Here is a 10,000-nt window from a genome sequence, read left to right on the forward strand (position 1 = left end):
TGGCAAGCGGCATTCCGCTGCGCGCGTGCGTCGTCCGAGCAGTTGCGTGATAAACGACCGTGTCGAAAGCCCAAACACCGCCGAGGCCAGTCGCCGCCGCCGCAAGGGCAGCCACGCAGCCTGGCGAGAGGCATCGTCTCGTGTAGCGTCGCCCCCGCCCCAACTGGAGTGGCCCAGTTTTTTGAACGGGACGGGAACTGCGAAGCACTTAGACCGACGGCGGACTACGACGAGAACGCCTTAAGCTTCGCCAACGTTTCGCCAACTCGTGCGGGAGACTTTTTCCGCTTCGCGGCAAGTCGTCGCGCCGTGCTCTCCGCATCAACCGCGTACGCAGCGAACCGCAAACGTCGGGCGCAGCCTCCTCACCTCCCTGCGCTTTGCGCGCGAACGTTCCCTGTTCGCGCGGCAAAGCCTGGAGGAGGCACGGCCCCGCAGCGTGTTCGAGCGCCCGGTCTACGGGACACCCTGCTTACTTCGAGGGCAACAAGCGCAACGCAAGGCTGCGATCTCGCGCACTTTGCGCACGGCTGGAGAAGCTTTGCTGGCCGGCTTTCGCTCCTCGTGTTTACCGTGCGTTAAAGTTGCGCGTCCGTGGCTCTCGCAGCTCTTGCGCGCCCGGTCGCAGAGAGGAGTACGCAACCTCGACCGCACTTTCCCTGCAGGCTTCCTTCCGACTCGAAGTCCTGCGGCGGTCTCAACGAGGTGCCACATCCTCAATGCAGTCGGTCGCCCCCGTTTCGGTTGGGCTCTGGCACGACGGTCGCCACCGTCTCGCCCTTGAGTGGCCGCTGTTGGCGCTCGCTGTGAGGTGTTCAGCGTGCTGTCCGTGTTGCCGACGCGGTCAAAACGAGTCGACGGCTCACGTTCCCTTGTGCGCCGAAGGCTCTCTTGATATGTGATCCGACCCTCAGACAGACGAAGCCAAGGGAAGACCCAAGGCCGCAATGTGCGTTCAAAGAATCAGTGCTCAGTGTGTCCTGCAATTCACACCAAGTCTCGCAGCTGGCTGCGTTCTTCATCGACCCGAGAACCGAGTGATCCACCGCTTAGAGTCGTGAAAAAGTGTTTGTTCAATTCCGTACAGTCAAAACCAAACGTTTCTGGCACTCGGCCAAACAGTGGCCAAGAAGGGCGCTTTTCAGCGCACGCTTGGACTCCAAAACTCTGCCGCGCCTTTTTCGGCTGCCGCAAATCGAGCAAACGGTGTGTTTCGGACGGCGTTTCGCTTCCGCTACTTGCGAGTGCTTTCGTGGTCCACCCCTCTATAAATACTCGGGAGGCGTCGAAGCCGGTTCTCCAAGCCGGACCCGTAGGTATCGTTGTGTGCTCGCTCTCATTGGCCCGCCTAACCAGAAAATGCCTGCGGTACACCCATTTGGATAAGAGTGCACGCAGATGCGGGCCTCGACGGCTACACATTTCCTCGGGCGGCCGCCTCCCGGCCTCCGTGGAGCGCGGGATGCACGGTCCCATCGACAAGCCTCTCCCGTTTTTACCGTGGCGTCGCGGTTCACCACGGCGGGCGGGTCGGTCTCCTCCGCATAAAAAGGGGGACCCCCGCTTTTTGTTCCACGAAATCGCACAAGCTTTTTTCGCATCCACGGTTTGCCACCGCACACCAAAATGCCGATCCGGCTGCCTACTTTAGCCAACAGGTGGAGCCAGGCGCGCCGTACTTGCGCGGCACTTCCCACGTCCACCGAAGTCGGTGCCAAGGACCACTTTCGGCGCCGGAGCCGCGTACGAGCCTACTCGAGGCGGAAGAACGAAGCCAGCAAGGGCCTGGCCGCAAGTGCGTTCAATTGTCGGGACGTCCAAGTCCCTCGTTCTTCCGTGCTTCCTCTTTCGGCAAGTCGTTGCGGCACCTTCCCAAAGCGCGCAGACCCGCTAATCGCGACGAGCGCGACGTGGCCGTGCCGCCTTTCCCTCGGCAGCAAGCAAAACGCCTGGCAACGTCGACGCTCCCCTAACCGCGATCTCGCACCGTGTTTCGTGTGGCGAATTCAAAAGCCGGCCGGCGCTGCTGCAACCATTACGGTCGGTACGCATACGCCGCGGAGGGCGGGACGGTCATCGGAGCGTGCGGTTCCTCCATCGAGTACTGCGCACCTCGGCCGTCGCATCGCCGTGCCATGACCGGCCGCGCGTCAACGCGAACCGGTGCCAGCGAGATCCCTCGCCTGCAAGAACCGACCGGCAGCCTCCGTCACCCGAGGACGCGGAGGCGCTTGCCGCGGACGGCGGGACGGTATGCACTGGTGCACAGCGGACCCGTCACATCGCCAGTTCCTTGACCGACCGCCGACGCTTGTGCCGTTCCTCTCGTACTTGGCAGTCGCCGCGCGATTGTCGGGTCTCGTTCTTGCACGCTCGAACGGTCGGGAGGGCACTCGGCTGGCGTTTCGGGAACGCGCAGCCTCGCCTTCTACCGACGTAACCACGACTCGCCGTTCGCGCTCCGCCGCTCCTGTTTACAGTACTAGGCGGTCCCGCAGCGGTCGGGTCGCGCATTTCGAGCGCTTCGAGCCACGGTGCAGTGGCGGGTCGAAAGCCGACCTATGAGTGCGTTGCGCCGTTTGTACCCGCGTCCGCCACCTGGCCGACCGTCCAAGGTCGCGGTGTTGGCGTCCGCTGGGCGCAACAATTTGTCACGGGGTGCCGCTCCACATTCAGGCAGCCCCGTGGGGAAAAGCCGACCCCGCGTCCAAACGGGGTCAGCGGCAGAAAGTGTCGGGCGCAGACGCAGCTGAGGCGCTCACCCTTCACAATCCGTTAATGATCCTTCCGCAGGTTCACCTACGGAAACCTTGTTACGACTTTTACTTCCTCTAAATGATCAAGTTTGGTCATCTTTCCAACAGACCGGCGCAACCGAAAGGCCGCGCCGGACATCGGTCCGAAGACCTCACTAAATCATTCAATCGGTAGTAGCGACGGGCGGTGTGTACAAAGGGCAGGGACGTAATCAACGCGAGCTTATGACTCGCGCTTACTGGGAATTCCTCGTTCAAGGGGAACAATTGCAAGCCCCTATCCCAATCACGAAAGAAGTTCCACGGGTTACCCAGTCTTTTCAGACAGGGATAAAGACACGCTGCTTCCTTCAGTGTAGCGCGCGTGCGGCCCCGGACATCTAAGGGCATCACAGACCTGTTATTGCTCTGTTTCGTGCGGCTAGGAGCCGCTTGTCCCTCTAAGAAGGTTGTAAGGTGCTGGGAACCCCGCACCTATTTAATAGGCTAGAGTCTCGTTCGTTATCGGAATTAACCAGACAAATCGCTCCACCAACTAAGAACGGCCATGCACCACCATCCACCGAATCAAGAAAGAGCTCTCAATCTGTCAATCCTCCCAGTGTCCGGGCCGGGTAAGTTTTCCCGTGTTGAGTCAAATTAAGCCGCAGGCTCCACTCCTGGTGGTGCCCTTCCGTCAATTCCTTTAAGTTTCAGCTTTGCAACCATACTTCCCCCGGAACCCAAATACTTTGGTTTCCCGGAAGCTGCCCGCCGAGTCATTTGAGTAACTCAGGCGGATCGCTGGTTGGCATCGTTTATGGTCAGAACTAGGGCGGTATCTGATCGCCTTCGAACCTCTGACTTTCGTTCTTGATCAATGAAAACATTCTTGGCAAATGCTTTCGCAGTAGTTCGTCTTGCGACGGTCCAAGAATTTCACCTCTAGCGCCGCAATACGAATGCCCCCGTCCGTCCCTCTTAATCATTACCTCGTATTCCAAAAACCAACAGAACAGAAACGAGGTCTTGTTCTATTATTCCATGCAAGTTTATTCAGGCGACTCGCCTGCGTTGAGCACTCTAATTTTTTCAAAGTAAAAGCACCGGCCATCTCGAGGCACACAATGAAGTGCACCAAGAAAGAACCGGCATGATGTTCAGTCCGAGCCGTCGCATCGGGTAGATGCACTACTCGTCTGGAACTGAGATCCAACTACGAGCTTTTTAACCGCAGCAGCTTTAGTATACGCTATTGGAGCTGGAATTACCGCGGCTGCTGGCACCAGACTTGCCCTCCAATTGATCCTCGTTAAAGGATTTAGAGTGTACTCATTTCAATTACGGGGCCTCAAAAGAGTCCCGTATTGTTATTTTTCGTCACTACCTCCCCGTGCCGGGAGTGGGTAATTTGCGCGCCTGCTGCCTTCCTTGGATGTGGTAGCCGTTTCTCAGGCTCCCTCTCCGGAATCGAACCCTGATTCTCCGTTACCCGTAACAACCATGGTAAGCAAGTAACCTACCATCGAAAGTTGATAAGGCAGACACTTGAAAGAAACGTCGCCGGCTCGTGGCCATGCGATCAGCACAAAGTTATCCAGAGTCACCACACAATACGGGCCGAAACCCGATCGATCTTGGTCTAATAAAAGCACCCGTTACCCAAAGGGCTCCAGGCTCACTGCATGTATTAGCTCTAGAATTGCCACAGTTATCCAAGTAGGAAGAAACGATCTAAGGAACCATAACTGATTTAATGAGCCATTCGCGGTTTCGCCTTATTTCGGCATGTACTTAGACATGCATGGCTTAATCTTTGAGACAAGCATATGATTACTGGCAGGATCAACCAGGTAATCGTTCGACTGCGCGTCCGTCCTCGCCCTCGGCGGGCCGGACGCAGTCTGTGTGCGGCGGAGGCCACCTTCAGGCGCCCCAACACGCTTATTTTGCACTCCGAGATGACGGCGTTCGAGCTCGCTACGGCACAACCTTCCCGAAAGACGAGTGGGAGCCGTGCGGCAAGAAGCACGTTCATGCTCGCTCTTTTTCGTTGCATCGACTCGGTCGCGCCGTGCGGGTTGCCCAAGCCCGCTGCACTGTCGGTGGACCGGCCGGAACTAGCAACGGAGCCGAGACTGCAAAGCCGCCAGACGACGGGTCACGCCCGCGTCTTCGGCGCTTTCGCATCTGAATCGCCCGAGGACGACACGGAACACACCTCGATATCGTGGTAAAACGGCACCGTCCGACAACCAGCCCCTAACGCATCAAGCGGATGAGGCTGCAGACGACTGCCGTGGATTCCCCTGGAGCAGACCCGAGGACACGCTTGACGAGGCCGAAGCCCGCCGCATATCAGACACCCGGTCGCTTTCGCGTACGCCGCTCACGAGAACCCCCACATAATAGCAGCGATAAGTACCCAGACCTCCTTGGGCCCTAATACGAGCGTACTCGAGAAAATTTCACCGCGGGTGTGCCCCGAAACGTGTGGCATGTTGAGCGTGCCACAAGTCTACGTCGCTCTCAAACCCGCCGAGGTCGTAGAATTTGCGACCCTACTCACGAAATTCCCACCGAGGATACGGCCGCAAACGTACCGCACCTTGGGTAGGCCACGAGTTTGTGCAACACTACGCTGACGGCACAGCACCGAGGTCGTGCGCGCACGCACGGGAAAATTCCGCCGCGGTTTCTGCCGAAAACGTGAGGCACCACGACTCTCCGCAAGTTCGCGTCGACTGCGAAAGACCGAAGTCGTGAACGACGTGTCCGCTACTCGCCGCCGACACGCTGGACACCAAACGTACAACGACTCGACGGCGTCGTAGAGGCCCACGACGCGGTTTTCCTTAACGACGTCTCGGCGTGGCACCGACAGGTTAGAACGGCCGACCAACGTTCCCTGTCCGCCGTTCGGCTCAGTCGAAGGGCTCGGCGACTTCGGCAACGCTGCGAAGCCGCACGGTGACGCACGCCATGTCCCCATTTTTTTTTTCTTTCTGCGTCTGCCGGGGTGCCCCTATAATAGCAGCGATAAGCACCCAGACCGCCGTGGGTCGCTCGCCCCGGCTGACGTGGTTTTTCGTACTCCTGCGGCGGTCGCCGTCAAGCACGTCCAAATACGCTACTTTCGTGGGCGCATTCACGCTCTTTCGCTTCGCCGGAGTGCCAGCACTCACTCTGCCAAAAACGGCGAACATCCGAGCGGCGGTTCCCACTTTTGCGTCGGCGTCGCAAACCCCGCCCCGGCAGACGAGGTTTGCCGTACTCGTGCGACGGTGGCCGGCGGGCACGTCGAAAGACGCCGATATCGTGCGCGAATTGGCGCACCTTGGCTTCACCGGAGTGCCGCCACTGACTCCTCCAAAAACGGCGAAGATCCGAGCGGCGCTTCCCACTTTCGCATCGGCGTCCCGAACTCCGCCCCGGCTGACGCGGTTTACCGTACTCGTGCGACGGTCGCCGGCGAGCACGTGGAAAGACGCCGATATCGTGCCCGAATCGGCTCCGTTCGGCTTCGCCGGAGTGCCAGCACTGGCTCGGCGAAAGACGACGAACATCCGAGCGACGGTTCTCACTATTGCGTACGCGTCGCAAACCCCGCCCCGGCAGACGCACTTTGCCGTACTCGTGCGACGGTCGCCAGCGAGCACGTAGAAAGACGCCGATATCGTGCCGGAATCGGCCCCGTTTGGCTTCGCCGGAGTGCCAGCACTCGCTCGGCCAAAGACGACGAACATCCGAGCGACGGTTCCCACTATTGCGTACGCGTCGCGAACCCCGCCCCGGCAGACGCGGTTTGCCGTACTCGTGCGGCGGTGGCCGGCGGGCACGTCGAAAGACGCCGATATCGTGCACGAATTGGCGCTCCTTGGCTTCACCGGAGTGCCAGCACTCACTCGGCCAAAAACGGCGAACATCCGAGCAGCGGTACCCACTTAGCCGTCGGCATCCCGAACTCCGCGCCGGCTGACGCGGTTGCCGAGCTCGTGCGACTAGCGACCGCGAACGCGTCTCGCGACGCCGCTTTCGTGCGCGGCTCCCATTGCGACCTGGGTTACCCGAGCTCGACCAGCAAAAAAGAAGGTCGAAAATTTTTTTTTTTTTTCTGCGTCTGCCGGGGTGCCCCTATAATAGCAGCGATAAGCACCCAGACCGCCGTGTGTCGCTCGCCCCGGCTGACGTGGTTTTTCGTACTCCTGCAGCGGTCGCCGTCACGCACGTCCAAATACGCCACTTTCGTGGGCGCATTCGCGCTCTTTCGCGTCGCCGGAGTGCCAGCACTCACTCTGCCAAAAACGGCCAACATCCGAGCGGCGGTTCCCACTTTTGCGTCGGCGTCGTAAACCCCGCCCCGGCAGACGCGGTTTGCCCTACTCGTGCGACGGTCGCCGGCGAGCGCGTCGAAAGACGCCGATATCGTGCGCTAATTGGCGCTCCTTGGCTTCTCCGGAGTGCCGCCACTCACTCCTCCAAAAACGGCGAAGATCCGAGCGGCGTTCTCCACTTTCGCATCGGCGTCCCGAACTCCGCCCGGGCTGACGCGGTTTACCGTACTCGTGCGACGGTCGCCGGCGGGCACGTCGAAAGACGCCGATATCGTGCCGTAATCGGCCCCGTTTGGCTTCGCCCGTGTGCCAGCACTCACTCGGCCAAAAACGGCGAACATCCGAGCAGCGTTTCCCACTTTCGCATCGGCGTCCCGAAGCCCGCCCCGGCAGACGCGGTTTGCCCTACTCGAGCGACGGTCGCCGGCGATCACGTCGAAAGGCGCCGAATTCGTGCACGAATCGATGCTTCTTGGTCTCGCAGGAGGGCCGCCACTCACTCCTGCAAAAACGGCGAAGATCCGAGTTGCGCTTCCCACTTTTTCGTCGGCGTCCCGAACTACGCCCCGGCTGACGCGGTTTACCGTACTCGTGCGACGGTCGCCGGCGGGCACTTCAAAATACGCCGATTTCGTGGGCGCATTCACGCTGTTTCGCTTCCCCGGAGTGCCAACACTCACTCTGCCGAAAGCGGCGATCATCCGAGCGGCGGTTCCCACTTTTGCGTCGGCTTCGCAAACGGCGCCCCGGCAGACGCGCTCGTGCGACGTACTCGTGCGACGGTCGCCGGCGAGCACGTCGAAAGACGCCGATATCGTGCTCGAATCGACCCCGTTTCGCTTCGCCGGAGTGCTGCCAGTCACGGCGCAGAAAACGGCGAACAAGTGTTTTTTTTTTTTTTTTTTCCTAGAATTTGTGTTATAGAAGGCACATTTGATATCGGACGATAATTTTCAACTTTATCACGCGCACCGATTTTCGTGTAGAGGTTTGCAAGTTTATGGGAATTTCTCCACTTGGAATAATGCGATTTAGTAGTACTACGAGAACTTCATGGATGTACTCAAGGGTACGGGGCAAGTCAGTTACGTCAACACCTGCAGATTTTTTACACTTCAAACTGAAAATTGTTGGTTGTGAGTCCTCGTGTGATATTAAAGGCCGATTCGCTAACACATAGAACAAAGAAAGAAAGGAAGAAAAAACGCCCGCGCTCGCTCAAGAAACCTGGGTTCGCAACAAGTGGCAACAACAAGCAACCGAGCGAGTGCGCCAAAACCCGTGGCGGCCGAACAAACGCGAAGTCCCAACCGCGTCAGCCGGGGCGGCACGGGACAGGAAAAATCACTTCAGCCGGGGCGGCGGGGCACCGAATAAACCTCGTCACCTCGTCGCAGGATAAAAGAGGAAACAAAAAGTCTAAACAGCGTCTGCTGGAGCGAATGCGTAATAAAACAACAACAACAACAAAAAAAAAACACCCGCGCTCAAGAAGTCTGCAATCACCACAAAAGGCGACTGTGACCGAGCAGCGTCAGCCGGGGCCGTGCGGAAACGGAAAAACCGCGACTACCGGGGCGTCGAGGCACCGAAAAATCCACTTCAGCCGCGGCGAAAAAAAAAAACAAAAAGAAAGACGGAGGGGGGGGGGAACCACGTCTGCCGGGGCGAAGGAAAAAAAAAAACGCGTCTGCCGGGGCGAGCCCGGGTGCGGCACCACCGGGAAAACTGTGGCAAACAGACATGGCGATCGAGTGAGTGGGCCGCCAGCCAGGCTCAGCCAAAAAGTGCAAAGTCCGAACTGCGTCAGCCGGGGCGGCAAAAACCACGTCAGCCGGGGCGGCGCAAAAAACCGCGTCTGCCGGGGCGGCACGAAACCGCGTCAGCCGGGGCGGCGCGAAAACTGCGTCAGCCGGGGCGAAAGAAAAAAAAAAAAAAAACGCGTCTGCCGGGGCGAGCCCGGGTGCGGCACCACCGGGAAAACTGTGGCAAACAGACATGGCGATCGAGTGAGTGGGCCGCCAGCCAGGCACAGCCGAAAAGTGCAAAGTCCGAACCGTGTCAGCCGGGGCGGCAAAAAACCGCGTCAGCCGGGGCGGCGCAAAAAACCGCGTCTGCCGGGGCGGCACGAAACCGCGTCAGCCGGGGCGGCGCGAAAACTGCGTCAGCCGGGGCGAGCCCGGGTGCGGCACCACCGGGAAAACTGTGGCAAACAGACATGGCGATCGAGTGAGTGGGCCGCCAGCCAGGCTCAGCCAAAAAGTGCCAAGTCCGAACTGCGTCAGCCGGGGCGGCAAAAAACCGCGTCAGCCGGGGCGGCGCAAAAAACCGCGTCTGCCGGGGCGGCGCGAAAACCGCGTCTGCCGGGGCGGCGCGAAAGCTGCGTCAGCCGGGGCGAAAGAAAAAAAAAAACGCGTCTGCCGGGGCGAGCCCGGGTGCGGCACCACCGGGAAAACTGTGGCAAACAGACATGGCGATCGAGTGAGTGGGCCGCCAGCAAGGCTCAGCCAAAAAGTGCTAAGTCCGAACTGCGTCAGCTGGGGCGGCAAAAAACCGCGTCTGCCGGGGGGGCGGCACGAAACCGCGTCAGCCGGGGCGGCGCGAAAACCGCGTCTGCCGGGGCGGCACGAAACCGCGTCAGCCGGGGCGGCGCGAAAACTGCGTCAGCCGGGGCGAGCCCGGGTGCGGCACCACCGGGAAAACTGTGGCAAACAGACATGGCGATCGAGTGAGTGGGCCGCCAGCCAGGCACAGCCGAAAAGTGCTAAGTCCGAACTGCGTCAGCCGGGGCGGCAAAAACCGCGTCAGCCGGGGCGGCGCGAAAACCGCGTCTGCCGGGGCGGCACGAAACCGCGTCAGCCGGGGCGGCGCGAAAACTGCGTCAGCCGGGGCGAGCCCGGGTGCGGCACCACCGGGAAAACTGTGGCTAAC

The 10,000-nt window shown here is 60.0% G+C and overlaps 2 non-coding genes across 2 annotated transcripts; both read right to left on the reverse strand.

Annotated features, from left to right (window-relative positions):
* Window positions 1–904: 904 nt before the first annotated feature.
* LOC142793783 (5.8S ribosomal RNA) lies at window positions 905–1,057 on the reverse strand. The gene has a single exon (XR_012891817.1). It is a non-coding gene; the product is annotated as a 5.8S ribosomal RNA (ribosomal RNA).
* A 1,719-nt stretch (window positions 1,058–2,776) lies between these two features.
* Window positions 2,777–4,591, reverse strand: LOC142793770 (small subunit ribosomal RNA). Its single transcript, XR_012891808.1, has one exon. It is a non-coding gene; the product is annotated as a small subunit ribosomal RNA (ribosomal RNA).
* Window positions 4,592–10,000: the final 5,409 nt, after the last annotated feature.

Source organism: Rhipicephalus microplus, unplaced genomic scaffold, assembly GCF_043290135.1.
Source record: "Rhipicephalus microplus isolate Deutch F79 unplaced genomic scaffold, USDA_Rmic scaffold_329, whole genome shotgun sequence".
Classification (NCBI taxonomy): domain Eukaryota; kingdom Metazoa; phylum Arthropoda; class Arachnida; order Ixodida; family Ixodidae; genus Rhipicephalus; species Rhipicephalus microplus.